At 38.1% G+C, this 21102-nt stretch overlaps 1 protein-coding gene across 3 annotated transcripts in view; it reads right to left on the reverse strand.

The window, feature by feature from the left end:
• The window catches only part of ITPR2 (inositol 1,4,5-trisphosphate receptor type 2), a 485309-nt gene that overhangs the window by 159070 nt on the left and 305137 nt on the right, over nucleotides 1-21102 (reverse strand). The gene's annotated exons all lie outside the window — the stretch shown is intronic.

The raw sequence follows: 21102 nt of genomic DNA on the forward strand, positions 1-21102 counted from the left end.
GCAAAAGATAGTGTATTCCTTTACAAATCACATAATCCAAAACTTCCTAAGTCTTTAATTTTGTACTCATTACAGGACATTTTTACAATAATACATTTTGTAATATAATTGCTTGCATGTACATAAGAAACACAGATAACTCCAAATCTTCTCTTTTATTGGTGATTATTATTTTAATAAAAGGAGTGATTTAAAAGCATTATTTAAGGAATACTTGTTTAAACTATTTATATTAACACAACTTCAGAGGTGTTATTCCCACCTTGCAGGTAAGGTAAGGAAACTGTGGCCCAAGAGCTTAGGTAATTGGCTGCAGATCATGCAGCTAACAGGTGACACCTGACTCAACTCTTGGCTACAAAATCCAGCCATTTCTTCATGTCATGCTGCATCCAACATTCATGCTGTGACACGTAGCTCTCATTGCCCCTTCACTTTCTCATATTTTGGTTATTCTTTCTCAAGTTCTTTAGGTATTATCCTCAGTTCTTTTGTTGTGCTCCTCTTCTGTTTGGCAATTTCATCTTATCCTTAGTTACACAATCACTTCTGCTGGTCTGCCTGCCAAATGTGTTCCCTCCAGCCTGGACCTTGCTTTCCTAAGCTTCTCATTCTGTTTCCATTTAGATTTCCTTACCTGTGTCTTGAGGTTCCACTGGAAGCTCAAACTCAATTTTTCAGAACAGAATATTCCTTCTCTTTCAAATGTTTTCCCCTTAATTTTAATTTCTTTTAAGAAGATCACACCCATTCTCGTCATTTAAGCTCCAAATTTAAGGAATCACCTACTACCCCCCCACCCCAACTCGACAATGATTTGAAATGTCAAATGACATGAAATCCTGCCCGTTCTGCCTTTTCAGCTGTAGCTTCCAATAGTGCCTTCTTAAATTATATTTTAACCAAATTCAACCATGTGATCATTTCTCTCTCTCTCTCTTTTTTTTTTTGAGAAGAGTCTCGCTCTGTCGTCCAGGCTGGAGCGCGGTGGCGTGATCTCGGCTCACTGCAAGCTCCACCTCCCGGCTTCATGCCATTCTCCTGCCTCAGATTCCGGAGTAGCTGGGACTACAGGCGCCCACCACCACGCCTGGCTAATTTTTTTTGTATTTTTAGTAGAGACAGGGTTTCACCGTGTTAGCCAAGATGGTCTCAATCTCCTGACCTCATGATCCACCCGCCTCGGCCTCCCAAAGTGCTGGGATTACAGGCATGAGCCACTGCGCCTGCAGAGTCTTCCATGTCTTTCCTTTCCTCCTATTATATTAATTGCCTGAAATGATCTTCCTCCATCTTACTTATGAACCAGTCCTATCTTCCCTCTTCATTCTACAATATTCATTAGGTGCCAAATGTTTTAGGCACCAATTTAAGTCAATTAGATATAACCCTCCCCTCAAAGAGTTCACAATGAGATGAGCGCAATAATAGGAACATCTACCAAGTCTTCCGGAAGCATAAGAGGAGCCATTGACTGTGAGGAGGCTCTACATGGCACAGCCTGTCTACTAACTTATGTAATCATCAGACAGACCTGTCTGTTAACACTCAACTAACACGTCCTAAATGTCACAGTGCCAAGAATTTTTATTTATTTATTTATTTATTTTGAGATGGAGTCTCGCTCTCTTGCCCAGGCTGGAGTACAGTGGTGCAATCTCAGCTCACTGCAATCTCCACCTCCCTGGTTCAAGCAATTCCCCTGCCTCAGCCTCTTGAGTAGCTGGGATTACACCATGCCTGGCTAATTTTCTTTCTTTTTTTTTTTTTTTTTTTTTTTTTTTTGTATTTTTAGTCGAGACTGGGTTTTACCATGTTGGCCAGACTGGTCTCAAACTCCTGACCTCAGGCAATCTGGCTGCCTCGGCCTCCCAAAGTGCCGGGATTACAGGCATGAGCCACCACGCCCGGCCAGTGCCAAGAATTCTAATAGACACTGGGAGTGTCTGGAGTTTGCTTATCCTTATAACAACTTTTATTTATTGGTACTTAAATTCTTAGAACACAGACATTTATTATTGCTTCCTGTTTCATGTTTTCTTTCTTTAAGACCTCTTCATAATGGGGTGTAAAAGTAAAAGTGGTAACTAGTCTCAAAAGAAATAGTGACGTGTAAGAACTTACTCTACCAAGGAATACAACTCTACTATCCACTATCCCTTATAAAACTTAAATACAGCACCTAGAAGAAACATAAGAAATGAAAATAGTCCTTACTTTTTCTTTTTTTAGGAGAAAGTCCTTTGAGTTGAATTAAATCCACCTGGGCAAAGGATATTTCTTCCAAAAGGAATGGAAAAACAAAATAAAGCATTTCTTTGGAGTCAACGCCTTTGAGCAATTACTGTGACTCTCATTATAGCAGAAGGAGATGCTATGAAAAATCTTTTAGACCCATAAACTACAGGGTTAAAGTTATAAGTTGGGGGGGAAAATGTGAGGTCATATTAACTGAAGCACTAATTTTTTTAAAGGGTAGCTCAGTTTGTTGTACTATTCATGGATCTCGCCTCTACAGACCACTCACTCTAACCCTGTAGGAGACAGTTGGCCCACCTGTAATAACTGAAGCTGACAATGTGAAAATCCGGGACTTTTTCTTGAAACTGCGCAAGTCAGCATCACTGTCTGAAAGGGAACCTGTTGTGAAGATGACTGAACCCTTATGATCTAGCTTCCCTTTTAGTCTCCGCAAGAATCTTTTATGTATTACTATTTCTACTATTATTTAGAGATAGGGTCTTGTTGTGTTGCCCAGGCTGGAGTACAGTGGCACAATCATAGCTCATTGCAACCTCACACTCCCAACCTCAAGCAATCCTCTCACCTTGGCCTCCCAAAGTTCTGGGATTATAGACATGAACCACTGCACCTGCCCCTGGGAGAGTCTTTTAATCACACCTTTTTGTCACACTGCTGCAAGAACCCAACCAAGAGATAAACCAATGAGTTTTTTTAAAGATGAAATAGAAAAACTTTTTTTACCATTTACTTTTTAAAATGCCCTTTATACTGCTAGAATAATAAAACTATTGAAAACCAGCCAAAGAGTAGAATTATGTCACACCAAATCAAAATAAGCATCATATTTGTGATTATTTTTAAATTCGCTTTGGCAGATAAAATCACAGTGCCTATCAGATTCACAGACATCAAAATCAAATGAGCAACACTCTTCTTATTCAATTATAGCCTCTTAGAAGCATCTATTTACTCACTATTTAATATTCAGACTGCCATAGAAAAGGCAGGGGCTTCCTGTTTTTCTGTTCTCAACTCTGAAGCCACTCTGCCTGGGTTTAAATCCCCTCTACACCATATACTAACTGGGGATCTTAAACAAGTTACTTCATCACTCTGGGCCTCATTCCCTCAATTGTCAAATGAAATTGTTAATATCTACTCTCAGAAGACTTCTGTGATAATTAAATAGTTAAAATTTACTGAAAGTACTTGGAACAGTTTTCAACACATAGTAAGTGCTATAAAAGTTGTGCATTGTTGATGTTATCCCTGCTAGTATTATCCGGATCATGGGAACAGTCTACAACTTGCAAAGTGCTTTTGTAGACACTTTCTTACGTTGTACCAAACATCCCCACAAAAGTGAAATAAATTTCTAGTATATTAAAAAAATGGCAAAAATAATAAATGATAAACTGCCCCCAAATCCTAGCTTTTTAACTATTAATCAGTCCTTGGAATTATATACTTATTAGCTAACATGGCAAAGTCACCCTAAAGCATGAACATACTTCACTATATAAAATGTACCCTTACAACTTCAACTAAAAGTTGAAACAAATTCTGTCTTGGTTCAAACTTCATAGTTTTGTGCTAAGACAAACTCTGGTGCTAAAAGTGATTAATGAATAGGTATAAACAGAACAAGATTCTGTTATGTCTTAGTAATCTTCATTTAAGAATAATAAAACTCAGATATTGCTACATCACAAGTTCAGCAGAAACTGACTTCTCTTGACAACTATCCAGTTCTGACTTAAGCGGTGAGAGACAAGTACTGTGTCCCAATTTGCTTTGGGGCATTCTTGATAGTTTACATTATCTGTGCAGTGGTGGTAGCTTAAATATGAGTCATTTCCCCAAATTACTTTAATTCAAAAGTAACTGTAGAACCATTGTCAGAAATTCTTGTGTCAGGGTTGCAAATAATTGTCTCAAGCTGTAATTGCCATGGCAGATATGAGGAAAGAACTAAAAGCACATTAGGCCATTGTGAAAAAAATTTCACCACAATTGAGAAGTTTGACTTCTGTGCTGGTTCTTCAAATCCAAAATGCATTCCTGATACGCCTCCCATGGAAGGTCTCTTTGCTGAGTGAGGACAAGCAAGGAATGTCCTTTACAGCCTTTTCAATATCAGAGTCAATTCCAGGCCACAAGACACTACTTTTAGCCAATGTCTTCATGTGAACACATCCCAGATGTGCTAAATGTAATGTAGCCAAGATAACTAACAACCACCTTCTGAAATTACAACAAAATATCTCCATAAAAAGACATCTTTTGTGGCCAGAGAAGTCGTGCTGACGGTTTGCGAATATCTGGGAGGACTGGGTGTTTCCCGCCCACTCCCTATTACACCAAGTCCAATGCATCAAAAATTAAACAGCTCAGAAATCGTTGCCTTTCACTGATAGAAAGGATAATCAAATTTATGCCTCCTAGAAAGGACTAAAAATTTGTATCATTTTTGAGAAAGCACAACTCTGTTTGCCTTAATGGGGGATTAATAGCCTTAGGAATGAAGAATTCAAGGATGTGTGATATTTGAGGTACAGATACTCACATTCATTCCCATCCCCTTAGAAAAACAATTTAATAAAGTAATATTTTTTCATTATGTAAAATATAATCAAGATATCATGAAAAAATGACAACCAGCATCCTAGAAAACTAAGTCCTCAACTAAAAATTCAAAAGGTAATGAAAACTGCAAACTAAAGATGCCCGATTTAAGACTTACCCTCAAAGATTCATAATTAGCTACTAATCAGCTGAGATCTACAAGGAGGTGATGATATGTACTTGTTGGTCTCCCCATAGTCCCATTTTAACATTAAATTTGGGATTAGCATAATTAGTGTTTCCGTAACCTTTTGGTTTAGTAACAATATATCTGATTAGGTAATTTTCCTCATTTGAATTCCCAGGGGTATAAAGGTATATTTCCCATTTCAATACATTATTGTAACAACTGTATCTTTGTGGACTGATATTCTGTCCATCATTATAATCAACTATATTTTCAGATAACTCCTTTGGGAAAATATGGGTCAATCTCTTATAATCTAGCTGTCTAATCATTTGAACATCTTAGTCTCTCTGTCCAAGAAGTTGTATGTCAATTTCTCTCCCTGTTGCCTTTGCCTAGCTTTCTTAAGATCGGAGACACAAATTTCAATAGGAGTAGTTATGTGCACTCAGAAGATGCTCTTCTCATCAACACAATGACACACTCATTACAATCTTGAAAAATATATGATGTCTCAATGATTCTAGTAAAGAGCCTTATGAAAAAACAAGACTGTGGAAAATGTTAGATCCAAATATTCGTTCACCATAATGGCAACCTACTTCCAAATTTCTTCTTTCCTCGTTCTTATTAATTGTAAAGACATTTATTACATTTCTACCATGTGTCAGGAAGTAGAAAAGTGAATGCAAAAAGTAATTCTGCAGCATATGCTGAAAGAATTTTCAGATATGTAGAGTGGAGACACATGGCACTGTTTTCCAATATAAATAATCCTTGCCAGACCATTTGATTCCATTGGTGAAATTTAAATGTTTAAACAGTAAATGATGAGGTATAAATATTTGATGCTGCTGCTGCTGAATGAAAGAGTGACTTCAATAACCACCCTGAGTTTATCAAATAGCCTAGCCTCAAGACAAACAGGGTTGCTGAGAAGGTTTTGTTAGGAGATTATTCTATACTCCATAGATAGCAAGGAATAAAGAAAACTGTATTTGTTTTCTTTGGGGCATTAATTAAAACCTCCCAGTATTTGAATTCCAGGAAGCATATTAACTAACATGAAACCCAACAGATCCTTCTACCTCAACCATTTTAAATACAGGGTTTGCTGAAATTCAGAGTTTGAGAACTTACGCAATCCCTCACCAGTAGGACTTGAGAATGGATTTCACTGCTTGTAATTGTTTAGTTTTCGGAATAAGCAGTCTTCTGACTTTCAGAACAAAAGCTGAGAGGAGGGTAAGTAAGTAAGAAATGAGCAGACAAGCTTTAGATACAATCTCCTTACTGAAGGAAAATGACTGTATTCACATAACATAAATCAGTGCCTCACAAAATCACACTCAAAGACAGTGGCACACAATCATTAAAGTGAAGCCCATAGTCCCCTGGCACACAGTATAAAAACCTACTAGAGTACTATTTGTTACTGAAAAGACTGAAATCAGTGGTGCCAGTGCAGGCGTGTGCAAGCTTGCCAAACACTGGGGAAAATGGAACTTCAAGAGGTAATTTCAAAGCTTCTGCAAAGACCATGTTGTTGTATGGGAGTAACTCAGTCCATAACTCAGTAATGGACTCAGCTTACAGTCCATCCCAGAGAGCACAACGGGAAACAGCAGGAGAGGGAAGGAGATTTAAATAAACGAGAAGACTGACACTGATCTGAATAGCAATATGAACTTCAGTGGGAGAAAGGTCTTCCTCCTGGACAATGGGGAAAGTCGTAACTAGTTTGCTGTTTTAAAGTTCTAACCCCAGATTCTGTGACGTCTGTTATATTTCCACAATCATTTAGGGAAGTTAGGTGCAACTTTGGAAGGTGGTGTCACAGAAGATGAGGAACAATACATACAGGGACGTATCACCAGCACTATCCTGCCCTATATTGGCCTTCCTGTTTCTATGGAATTTCTTGCATTCTCAACAGTAGTGCAGCAGCCCTTGATCTTCAAGCTGTGACCTCCTGATCCACAAACAAAAGAGTGTGGCTGGCTCACAGGGCAGTGAGACGAGTGCATGGCTCCGAAGAGCTGGCAAGGAAACAATGGGGCAGAAGACCCACCCCCACCTCCACCCACCCCCACCTCCACCCCCCCCACACACAGACACACACGCACACACACGCACGCACACACACACACGCACACACACGCACACACACATGCACACATGGAGTAAGTGAGAGATAAAGACCTCATTATTTTTCCCCAGAATACTAGAAATAAATTATTCTTAAAACAGAGGAAGAAAACTAGCACTGGTATTGCTTATCAATGTAATATTTGACAAAATATGTACGAAGCTAAATTTTAATAAATTCAGAATATATTTAGAAGTTCCTCAGATAGGACAGTCTATGGAATCTATGGAATAGAGGAGTTGTACATGGTACAACTTCAAAGGGAAGCCTTGAGAATTAAATGAGATAATATCTACACACAGTTTAATACGTAAGAAGTTCAGTTTATGAACGCTCCCCGCATTGGCAATGATAATGCACGTTAGTGGACCTTAGAGGAAATGATGTCTCAGAGAGTAACGTAATTGGCTTGAGTCTGGGTTCTTCCACTTACTGGCTTTGTGATCTAAAGAATTTTAATTAACTGCCCCAAGGCTCAGTTTCCCCATCTATGAATAATAGTATTTACACTGCAAGGCTATTTAAAGATTAGGAAATTAAATAGGAAAAGTTTTATGTTCTTAGCCCATAACAAGTACTAAATAAACAGCTACTGTAATATTTTATTTTGTGTTTAAAGGAAAGCATTAATAAGTTTCAATCTGGGGAAGACTTGTACAATTGGTGACATAAAGAGGGTGTTACAATGCCCAGTGCCACAAGACAGCCATGGCTTTCACAGCTGACATCAATATCCAGCTCCAATCTTCTATAATTTTTCAAGAGAAGGCAAATGAAAAACAGCATTCATTTTGTGAAAGACTACTTTGAAACCAATTTGACGCCATAATTTCTTAAAAATAACACTTACTTGTAGATAGGTTTCAATCACCCCTATTACATGTACAAAGCAGAAGTCTTCAGAGGATAATTTAGACAGACTTTCCTGGAAGTAGTGTTAAAAGGAAAACGAATATTCCATGTTCTGTGGGAAAAGAGCTATTTTCCCTCCTATTTAGTTTTAACACAAGAAACATATTAAGTATATTTATAAAGTTATTATCATGCAACAATTGCTCATTAGTGGAAAGGCTGTGCTTCCTAACACATATCTATAAGTCTTTCCATAGCCACAGGGTGCCCCTCTAAGTCATTCTTCACTTAACATTCGGAGCCTTGCAAAACAACAGATGACTGGTATTCAAAATACATGACTATACAAAGAGTGTTTATAAAACAATAAGAATCTTGTAGAAAAGCTGACAGAAGAACTGAACTGGAATTTCATATAAGAAATACATATGGCCAATAAACATGAAAAAAATGCTCACCTTCACTGGTAATCAAAGAAATGCTAATAAAATGGTGAAGACACCATTTTATACCCAATAAATTGACAAAAATTAAGAAGTCTTACAAAATCAAGTGTTGAAGAAGATGTAGATCAAGAGAATGTGGGATGCAAATTGGTACAACTACTTTGGAAAATACATCAATATATGCTCTTAGCCACCAATTTCACTCCCCAGGGGAATGTGCTCATGGAAACAAATAGTATCATATCCTAGACATTTAGATCTGCATTGATAGTAATAGCAAAGCAAACAACAAGCAAAACATCACCTGGAATCAACCCAAATAACAAGTGACAGGAAAATGGACAAATAAATTATGGAATATTCCCAAACTGGAATATTACACAGTAGTAAACATGGATTAAACAGAGCCTCGCCGTAACACACAACTACTTTGATGAATGTTAGAAATAGAATGATGACAGGGAAAAAAAGGGAAATCCTAGAAGACATGCAGTATGGTATTCAAAATGTGAGCTACCAGTGGCCTCTGGAAGGGGACGCCAGAACACATAAGTAGACACAAGTTACACGTAATGTTCTCATTCTTCAATTGGGTGATGAATTCATGAGTCTTTATTATATTATAATAATTATAATGCTTTATAGTTAAAATTTATGTTGTATATATTTTTTCATAAAAATCCAGTATCATAGTAAAAGAAAATGCTCAAGAAATATTAGACATCATGATGACAGCTTCCTACATAGGATGTTCTGTTGCTTTCCAGCTCTCTTTGAATCCTGGCTAAAATCCATAGCACTATTTTAGGGGATGATACACGATGCAACACCTATAGATTTGAGCCACTGTCTCACTGACCTCAGAACAATCCACATCTTCCTCTTGCCACACAGCTTCTTAGTGTCTTTTCATGCTTCCTTTTGCTTTAAGACATCAGCAGATGATGTTCTCTTTCACCAGCCATGCTTTCTGTCCCCCAGCCCTGAGTCCTCCTAGCTTTACTTAACTCCTACTTAACCTTTAGATCTCAGCTCAGCCATACTTCCTCAGGGTCATCCTCTCTAACCTCACCAAGTCAATTATCTTTAAGTCCTCTTATAATAGCATATACATCACCATGTACTTTAGCTGTATATTTACTTATACCAATCTTTCAATGATTTCTATCACCCTCTATTAGATTATAAGTACCATGAGGAAAGGAACTGTACCTTTTTTTTCCTTTTTGGCTGACCATTGATTCCAACACCTAGCCCCAAAGCCAGCAAATTAAGTACTCAATAAATATTTTTGACTGAATGTATGAATCAATGATTTTGAATAGAGATCACTCAATTTATCAACAAAAGTTGATGCTGAGTGCCCTCCTATTCAAGGATGGCTGATATATGTTGTATATCATGTCTGATAGCTTTGGAAAACATTTGAGATTTATTCAATGTTACCTGTACATTACATATTTTTAGTAAAAGGCTGGGTGCCTTGTATTAATACTAAAACTACAAGGTACCCAGCCTTGTACTAAAAATTTAAATATTTAGCATAGTACTAAAAATATAAGATGCCCAGCCTTGTACTAAAAATACTTAATATGCAAATATTAAATTGTATTACTGGCTCATGCCTGTAAACCCAGCACTTTCGGAGGCCAAGGCATAAGGATTTCTTGAGCCCAGGAGTTCAAGACCAGCCTAGGCAATATAGAGAGACCTCTCCTCTACAAAATTTAAAAAAAAAAAAATTAGCCTGGTGTGATAACATACATCTAGGGTCCCAGTTACTCAGGAGGCCTAGGCAGGAGGATCACTTGAGCTCAGGAATTTGCGACTGGCCTGGGAAACTTAGCAAGACTTCATCTCTAATAAAAATAGGAAAATAATCTGGGTGTGGTGACATACGCCTGTGGTCCCAGCTACTAGGAGGCTGAGGTGGGAGGATCGCTTGAGCCTGGGAAATCAAGGCAGGAGTGAGGCATGACTGCACACTGCACTCCAGCCTGGGACACCCTGTCTAGCCTGGGAATCCTGTCTCAAAAAAAAAAAAAAAAAAAAAAAAAGTACATAAAATTCATTACCTATGGTTGGCTGAAAGAAGGAAATTGTGTTGAAATCCAACAAGCAAAATGTTAGAACACTTAAAAGATGGACAATTTCTATATTTAGCCTGAAAGACTGGAAGGTAAAATACCAATTAATCATCACAAATGTAGCCTAATACAAGAGAACACACTAATATCCCAAACGTCCAGTCCAGGTTATCCCCCTGCTACAATGTGTCTATTGCAATAGGATTTTCATATTTTACTAAAAAACAAAGAAACCACCTTAAGACTGCACATCATGCAAGGATCTGACTCAGCAACCTAATATTATGTGAATATGTCAATTTGAAGAGATACAAATTCACTATTCTCTTTTTAAAATACTATGTTTGAATGTGTCATAATTTATAATAGAAGATAAAGATAATTCTTTTATCTCATTTTTCCTCATGAAATAAATCATTTCATTACTATAGTGTTTATTGCTACATTAAAAATTATACAAATCTAATCTTAATCATTTCTTGCATCTATTTGTCCAGGAGGCCACATATTTGGCCTACTTTAATAGGAGCAATTATCTGCTCCCATGAGCTCCTAATTGTGTTTTATGTGTAAACCATAATTTTCAAAGAATTTTGCAGAGAGAAAACTATGAGACAATGATTTAGAACTAATGAAAAATAGAAATCCCTTAAATTTTCATCAACATTTCAAAGCACTAAAACAATTATTACTATGAGGTCTCAGTTCAAACAAACCTGGAGATGCCTGGGCTAATTAAAGGGGCCAAGTGCCAAATGTTTACCTTAGAAAGGTCTTTTTAAGAAAGGCTTTATTAGACTTATTACGGTGGTATGAACACTATTTTGGAAATCAGTTTGATTCCCTGTGGCATACACCATGATAGATATTTCACGATTTTAATGCATTTAGAACTATAACTAGAATCCAGGGCACTAAGAAAGTAAACCTTTATTTTGAATAACATGAAAAGCACATTTGCTGGTAAGGAAGCATGACTGTTTGGTAGTACTGTGGTGCTAGCCTCTGAATTATAAATGTGAATTTTCACAGGTTTATGAATCACCTATTGAAATGAGCTTCTGGATAAAACAAGATGAAACATTCTCAGGCTGAAAAGAAAGTTTAAAATCTTTAATAAACTTGATTTGAGGTAAACCAGCTTTTCTGAATTAGTGATTTGAAGAGAGGAAGACTCATTTCAGTGAACTACAGGTTGCTGATGCTGATCTAATACTCCTAAGGCGGGGAAGAATGAGTCAATGAGTATCTCTCTACTCTTCTCTCTCTCTCTCTTTCTCTCTCTCTCTGTGTGTGTGTGTGTATGTCAGTGTGTATGTGTGTAATATATACATATATCTATTTTTGTACTTAAGGATATTGATGCATATTTGTAAAATGAATTAGGTCTTTAAAGATTCTTGCTTTCTCCCCTGGGTGTTGGTAAGCATAAATGACTGGGTTGCCTTCAAAAAAAAAAGTGAGCAAGCACATCTCTTTTCTGCTTTATTTCATTGATTCTAATGCACCCATTTCTTTCCCGCATGTTTTAACATTTCTAAATTACAGGTCACTTTAAAATCAATGGTGTGCTTTAGTTTAATTGGCAGCATTTATTTCTTTTTAGGGATACATAAAATTATGGATTGATGAACTATATTGAGTGAAAAAATAAGTACACCTTTTAATCTCGGATCATATCAAATATTCATTGCTTCACAGTATGTGGCATCAGTATTATATCTGTTTTCTAGTTAAAGTAAGATGAAAACATACAGAAATTTAGAGATTTAACCTTTGCAATCAAACAGTTCTTTTCAGTGTTTTCCCCTTTTTCATGATACATTTTCTACATGTAGCCCAATTCACCACTGTAAATTTTCATATCATAGGCCCCGAGTGGGCTTACATTAAAACTAGTAAGGAAAGTGACAATATTGATAGAGATGAGAGGTATATTTATCTTACAAATCAAGAGTAATGGGAAAGTAAATAAGTAAGAGACACAAATGGAACTAATCTCTGAACCATGGACAATATTACATTTCTCTCCTTTTAAAAAAAGTTGCCCCTTGATACCATCTCACATCCACTAGAATGGCTAAAATAAGTGATGTGGAGACATGGAAAAAGCTGACATTGTGATCTGAACAATCACACACGTTGGTGAGGATGTGGAGAAATTGGGACCCTCATAAACTGCTAATGGGAATAGAAAACTGTCACTTTGGCAATTCCAAAAAATTAAATGTAGAGTAACCATACATCCCGGCAATTCCACTCCTAAGTATTTACCCTAGAGAAATTAAAACGGAGGTCCACACAAAAACCTGTACAGAATATTCATTGCAGCATGATCCATAATTGTAGAGACAATCCAAATGTCCACCAAACGATGACTGGATAAACACAACATGGTATATGCACATAAGAGAATATTCTTTGGCAATAAAATGGGACTGAAGTGCTGATACCTGCTAGAACATATATGAGCATTGAAAACATTATGCCAAGTGAAAGGAGGCAGTCACAAAAGACTACATATTGTATGATTCCATTTACATGAAATGTCCAGAAGAGGCAAATTTAGAGACAGAAAAAGACAGAAAATAGATTAGACAGAAAATAGACAGGCAAGGGCTGGGGCTGGGAAGAACGGAGAGTGCCTTCTAAGAGGCATGGGGTTTCTTTTAAGGGTGATGAAAATGTTCTAAAATTAAACAGTGGTATTGGTTGTAAATCTATAAATATATCAAAAAACTCTAAATTGTACACTTTTGTAGGGTGAATTTTATAGCATGTGAATATCTCAATAAAGCTGTTACCAAAATATAAAATAAATCCCTTAGACTGGTTAAGGAAAATCACTCCTTAAATAATATTGAAGTACATCTCTTAAGGAAAATAATGTCAGTTCTGTCCAAATTTTTGCTAAGCAGCTGAGCTGCTATTTGCCAGAAAGTTCTGCATTTAAGAGCATCTGTGCAACAGATATAATGGCACATGTTTTGAATGTTACATCTGTTAGTAAATGTAGACAGGCTCAAATTGCTAATTAAACATGAACTTGTATGTGTCAATTAGGAGCCAATTTCTTTTTAAAACTGTCTAAAGTTTAGGGCACAATAAATCAAGCTAGTATCTGGAACTGTTTGAGTCTTGACCTGTGTGGGAAGGCGGTCCAGTGCACTGAATATAGGCTAGACAGTTTCCATGGATACCTCACACTACTTGAGGTGTAGAAACTCAAAATTATAAACAACTTCATGGAAATTATGGTTCACAAAGTATATTAGTTAAAAAAGCCCTCATCTTCCTAAAAATAATCCTGGAATTTATTTTGTTATCAAGTAGATAAGGGTTTTTTTTTTTTTTCTTTTTTGTGGGTAGGGGTGGGGAAAGAAGGGGAACAAATTTTTAAAAGGACAGTTTTTAAGTTCCTTTGTCATTCATAAGGGAGGAAGAGACATCCAAAATGTTGCTCTCATCATAAGCTTTATAGCAAACCGCAAGAGTTTAAAGACAGTTTGCTTTTACAGGAACTAACCATACTGAATTATGCCAGCTGAGTTTAATTAATCTAGCCACTGCATATTAATATGCTAGTCTTTCCAAATAAACGTACACTATAATTGCAACCAGGCTACTCCACCCACCATCCTTTTACTCCTTCCCATGAAATAAGACTACACATCTTCCAGATGTGACAGAAAAGCCATCGTGGTATTTGCCAACCATTTCAGAATTAAGCATAATAAAGGATGAGAAGATGACATGTAGCTTCCATAAGAAAAGAAGACGCTTCCCACAGACTTTGTTGACAAGACCTGACCACACACCTGTTTATTTACAGCTTTAGCAGGCTAGAGAAGGAGGAGTGAGAAGATCACACTGTCAGCTTTTTCCATGTCCCCAAATCACTTCCACTGTTAAGCAGTCAGGTCCCAGAACGCCAAAGGCAATCAGCATGCATAGAGATGCAGTCATTTTCTTTGGACCACTTAATCTAGTCATTACAGGAGGACCCGCAGGACTAAGGTAAAGAACACAAATTGTTTTAATAATGGAGATGAACGAATCAGTCAATTCGATTTGAATTAAACTAATATTTGATTATGTATCAGGACAGTTTCACAAATGTCATCTCATTTGGTGCTCATAGCAAAATAACACCTAGCTTAGCAGCAAGAGGCAACTGCATTATCTGCTCCTCCAAAATTTTTTGAGGAGTGTGCATTTGTTTTAAAGCAAAATAACGACAGCTTTTTGAAAAATTATAAAATGTTCACTAGACATGTTGGGGGCAGAAGTTGATAGTGAAAGATCACAAAAAGAACTATACCAAGAAAGATACTTATATTAAGTATATCTCTGTTCTAAAAACATTTTCTATGCTATTGTCAACTCTTCTCCCCTATTTCAAATTCACTATCATCTTGACTTCCCCAAATTCTGTTTTTTCAGTCTCTTTTTTCCCGAGCTGTAACCAATCATTTCCTGTCCATCCTTCTTGCTTCTTCTGGGTGGCTAATTGTTTCAAAGTAGCAGAGTGCTCCACAAGTGATCACCCAGTCAGTGGAACAGGAGCACCCTTCACACCTCTGTGTATTCCACCGCTCCCAGGGCCTTTCCCACCAAATCCTCCTTGCTCTTCTGGTCTGTTTAATGTCACTGTCTTGAAGAAGCTGTTTCTGACACCCCTCCCTTAGCCCAGTTTGTGCCCTCTGGTTGCACACTCATACAGCACTCTGAACTTCTTCAGAGTAAATTTAAAACAGAAATTAATTAATCCCTGTCCAACAATTTGGTTGGTATATGATTTTCTCACTAAACGCCAAGAAGGTGGAGTGATTGTTCATCATTGCCTTTCCAGGGCTGAGCAGACATTCAGTAACTTTTTTTATATGTATTTACTGTCTCACTCATTTTTTTTTTCTATTTCCAAATACCTCTACATTCTGTCATTTCCATAATTTCCTAATAGATTTTTTTCATAGAATTCATATTCTTGCTTTTCAAAATCACCTAAAAAGTCATACTATGACATAAACATTATTTATCCTATTTTGACCTCTGATGAATAGAAAGTAATTACTCTCAGCATATGTGGGACTGATGTGTGGGACCACGTTTGGGACATGTGTGAGGCCAACACATAGACAGCTGGAGGCTGGTAGAACATAGCCACAAATAAAGTCTTGAAGTCTAAGCCATCTCTGTCTGCCATTTTCACCCTCAGGCCCCATCAGTTTCTTTAGTTCTGTCCTCCTCAACGCCTTTCCACACAATCTGACTATTCCTGACACTAAAATCTGCTCTGCAATGTCTGTCATCCTAAACAACCTCCCGGTACCTCTCTGCCTCATCTACTCTTCATCTCATTTCCATCCTCAGTCAAAAATATCTTTTGCTCTTGGCTTTACCCCTGTGAAAGGAAAATAAGTCCCAGGACCCCAAAATGACTAAGCCAAAGGGAAAATCAAGCTGGGAACTGTGTCAGGCAAACTTGCCTCCCATTTTATTCCTAAATAAGATAGCTACAAAGATTTAAAAAAAAAAAAAAAAAAAAACCCTGCAGACCTCCCTCACAATTTGCCTACAAGAAAATTCCTTGTGGGCCTCCAGATCTCTACCCTAAAACAAGTCTGTTGAATTTCACTCTGGCAACGTAAATTGACAGCTTTTCTTCACAGGTGCAGGACATAACTCAAAGTCATCTCTCTGTTCATCTGAGACAAATGCATATCTGATTGCTTCCTCTGCCCTATTGCTTATGTAAAAATGCAGATTCACTGGGCCAGACTAAGGCATAAGTGACTATTTCTCTACCCACCCCCCACATGGAAATTGTATATCAAGTGAAAGGCTGATCAAAGACTCAAAAGAATGCAACCTTTTGTCTCTTATCTACCTGTAATCTGGAAGCCCCTGCTTTGAGTTGTCTCACCTTTCCAGACCTAGCCGAAGTACATCTTGCACATATTGACTGATGTCTCATGTCACCCTAAAATGTATAAGAGTAAGCTGTGTCCTGACCTCCTTGGACACATGTCATCAGGACCTCCCGAGGCTGTGTCATGGGTGCATCCTTAACCTTGGCAAAATAAACTTTCTACATTGACTGATACCTGTCTCAGATACTTTGAGGTTCACACCTCTCAATGGACAGGGAAGGGAAACATTTTTTTTTTTTTTTTTTGAGACAGAGTTTTGCTCCGTTGCCCAGGCTGGAGTGCAGTGGTGTGATCTTGGCTCACTACAACCTCTGCCTCCCGGGTTCAAGCAATTCTCTGCTTCAGCCTCCTGAGTAGCTGGGATTACAGGCGCCCACCACCTCGACCAGCTAACTTTTTGTATTTTCAGTAGAGACGGCGTTTCACCATCTTGGCCAGGCTGATCTTGAACTCCTGACCTCGTGATCCACCCACCTCGGCCTCCCAAAGTGCTGGGATTACCAGCGGGAGCCGCTGCGCCCAGAGCAGACACTTTACTGTAAGACAGTCTGCAGTTATTGTGAAACATAGAATGCTGCCTGTATGCCCAGGGGATTTCACAGATTTATGAAAGCCATTTCCATCCTGCATTTTAAAACCCCTGCTTAAATTCGAATTAAGATTCATTATGCTTTTGCCATGATACTAACATTTTAACCCGGTGAAAAAAGAATATTAACATTCTTTTTATTCTGGAAAAAGTAAAATGTTTTCTAAAGATCCAGTATCAAAGATACCATCAGATATCCATGCCCCATAAATCTGTAGTTACCAACACAAGAGAGTGAAAGACAGACCCGCTAGTTTACTGCTACAAGAAGCCAAGTGTCAAAGGCTGGCTGGCTGCTTACCAAATCCTCTCCCTTTTCTTCTGGGCACACAACAAGACTACATTTCTTAGTCTTCTGTCCAGCTAGGTGGGGCCATGTGGCTGAGTCTAGGCAAACTGAAGGTAAGCAGAAGTGCCATGGAAATGGCCCTTGTGGGAATCTTGTGTCGTTTCCTCTGCTGTAGCTTAATGCGGAAAAGCAAAGTGGCCTAGGGAGATTCCGAGCCCATCATGGAAGCAACCTAGGACGCTGAACTACCAGGGAAGCCAGCTCACAGAAATGCTGCCCGACTAGAAGCACTCACTGGAATTTTAACTTTTGCTATACAACTCAAGTGAACTTTTGTTATACTAAGCCACAGAGAATTTCAGGTTTAATTGTTTCATTAGCTAGTTTACCTTAAATAATACAGGCCAGTTTGGGTCACTCTGAATGGGCAATTACTTCCCGTCCTGGGCAGCTCCAGCTGTGACTCTTCCTCGGATACTTTGTTCAGACCTCTCTCTCTCTGCAGAAACCCTGACTTTGAGCACAAGCCAGCCATGAAGCTGCCATGAAAAGTCATCTGGGAATATAATTTCATCTACACCCGAGTTTTTCAGGTGTCTCTTGTCTCAGCATTCCCTCTTTCCAGCACCTTTGCCTTATGTCTTCTATCCAATTTTTCCATTGTCTCCAAATTTCTTTTATTGCAATTATCTCACACACACACACACACACACACACACACATGCAGCCCTACTTTTTTCCCCCCATGGTAGTCCCTGAACGAAAGTCTCATACATAAAAGCTATCCAGGAGGAAAATCAACGGACTTCAGGACACATGTATGTCATCGACTATTTCAAAATTATCTCTAACATCCATTTGCTGTGTTTCCACCAAACTTGTCATTTGTCCATTTTCATTTGTCCCATGTTTGAACTTCTGGAAATATTTCCCTTTCACAATGATGGCTGAAGGATTAATAAGCCTCCTTAGAAATCTGTCAATTAAATATGTATCTTAAGAACAATGTGATACTTATAAACCATAGAATGCATAATTTTGGTCTTATTTTTTAATATTTTATCAGCTATGGAAGAAGAGTGAGCTAAATTCCTTAGTGTAATCAGCTCTTTTGTTAAAAGCTTCCAATTAGCTGCCATTTTTTTTTTAAAAAAAGAGAAAGAGTTTAGAAACAGGGAGGGAAAAGAAGAAAGGGTGAATGAATTGAAGGATAGTACTGGCTGGGATTTGTATAAATTTATGTTTGATATGCAAAAAACAAAGTGATTACAGTATTGCTGTTTCCTTTAATGAAGTCCCAAAAATGATTTAGGCGAGTATTTACTGCAGTCATGATATTTCTAGGCTTGAAAGAAATCCATACAAAAAGATATTCTGCTGTATCAGATCAATTGAGTTCCAGCCTGGCAAGAAGTGATGATAATTATTGGAAAGTAAATTGTTATGTTTTTGTCTGACTGCCTGTTGCCTTGGCACGTGCTATTTCCAACTCTGTCTGGAAATAATAGTACATTGAGCCATCTTGGGTGACTTACATAACCCGCTACTATCATTTGAAAACTGTCAGCTCCAGTAACTTGCTACTGTTTGTACAGTTTCACTATTGGAACACTGACTTCATTTCATTTGTTTTCTGCCTGTTGCCAAGAGCTGTATGTTAAAAGGAAAATTAAGTATAAAGCTTCACCTTTAATCTAAATTCACACCATTTTCAATGTGGTTACTCATAATAATAAAAAATAAATACGATTTAATGAAGAGCTGACTATAAAATAGCTCTTATTTTAATATCAATTAAAACTTGCATTGTAGCTATGACTAATTAGCCAGGCAAAACATAATTATTTCTACTGTCTCAAACTATAACAAAAGACCAAGAAATTAGCCTTCAATCAGAATAGTATCTATGTATTTTCTCATCAGTTAAAAGTAAGATGATAGAAAATTATCCTCCTAAATTCCAGGTAGTTTAACAAATACACAGAGTAATTTCCACCTCAGTAGCAAAATACCAACAGAACAGTGAAAAACAGGGTCTACAAGATCTTACTCAGATTGAACCAGTTTACTCCAGTATCAGCAAAATAACAAGAAAAAAGAATCTATAAGTTAAAAGACACAGGGAGAAAATAGGAACTTTGCATCATTTATCAAAGAAAGTAATGTTCTTGGAATGCTCAAATATTAGCACCAAATTCTAATACTAAAACTTTTCTTTAAAATTAATGAAAGGCAAAAAAGAGAAAAGCAGCATGTCTCTCATTTTCTGCAGTGATTTTCTGGGGCAAGTGTGAACATTATTTTACTTCCACATTTGAACAGCATCTGCTATAATTTTTGTATTGCCTGTGTAAACTACCAAAGCCCTGATACTAAACTGCTATTCCTTAAGGCCCATACTGACTTCTGGTATGTGCCTGGCTAATGAATTTAGTATCATTATACTTCTGTGGAAATCAACAAAAAGAAGGAGAAGAAAACAAAAGCCTGAAAACTCAGTTTTCAGCAAAAGGAAGAGACAGATATAATCCATAAACTACAGAAGATATATAAGAGCTGCTGCCCATATCAGCAGCCATCAGGCAGAAGCCAAGCAGGAGAAAGTACAGAGAAGCACTGAGAGTGGCCACATGGCCCAGCCGCAGCCCCAGGAAGTTAAGGCAAAAATCTATCTCCTGAAGTAAAGGAGCCCACCAAGAAACACCAAAGCTGCAACTCATATTTGTATCCACAGAAGTCAGAATTAGGGAGATAAAAGGCAATGTCAGAAATGCAGAGGGGATGGGTATGGTGGCTCATGCCTGTAGTCCCAGTACTTTGGGAGGCTGAGGCAGGCAGACTGCTTGAGCCCAGGAGTTCAAGACCAGCCTGAGCAACATGGAAAAATCCCATCTCTACAAAAAACAAACAAACAAACAAAACAGCTGGGTGTGGTGGGGTGGTGTCATGAGCATGTAGTCCCAGCTACTCAGGAGGTTGAGGCAGGAGGATTGCTTGAGCCCTGAAGGCAGAGGTTGCAGTGAGCCATGATTGCACCACTGAACTCCAGCCCGCGTGACAGAGTAAGACCCTGTCTCAAAAGAAAATAAAAAAGAAGAAGGAAAGGAAGTGAAGGGGAATGGGAAGGGGAGGAGAGGGGAGAAGAGGGTAGGGGAGGGAAGGGGAGGGGAGGGGAGGGGAGGGGAGGAGAGGAGAGGGGAGGGGAGGGGAGGGGAGGAGAGGGGAGGGGAGGGGAGGGGAGGAGAGGAGAGGGGAGGGAAGGGGAGGGAAGGGGAGGGAAGGGGAGGGAAGGGGAGGGAAGGGGAGGGAAGGGAAGGGAAGGGAAGGGAAGCTGAGGAACTGCTGTTATGAAAGATACCATCAGAGTAGCCATATTTTTAGGATGTGCTACAGCTTTGTGACAGCAGAAAAGAAAAGCACTTTGGGGGTCTTCAAAGACTTCCCATAAATTACCGGTTGTATCAACGGAAAGAATATATATAAGGGATATAAAGGGGAAGGGAAAGGTGAGAGATGCAAGAGCAAGGCTTATCAATAGATAGCACTCGTGGATTATACAAACAAATTAAAATCATTATAACAAATTTTTGACATGCATCTTTAACATGATGATGAAATCACCTCTATAAAGGAATGCTGCATAACAAAGAGATAAGAAATTCAGGAAGCAATTGTGGAAAAAATAGTAGGAGATGAAAACTTAAAAAGTATTTCTTTGGAAATGAATCAATAATTGAAAGGGACACAAACAAGCTTGACAC

This window comes from Chlorocebus sabaeus, chromosome 11, assembly GCF_047675955.1.
Source record: "Chlorocebus sabaeus isolate Y175 chromosome 11, mChlSab1.0.hap1, whole genome shotgun sequence".
Classification (NCBI taxonomy): Eukaryota; Metazoa; Chordata; class Mammalia; order Primates; family Cercopithecidae; genus Chlorocebus; species Chlorocebus sabaeus.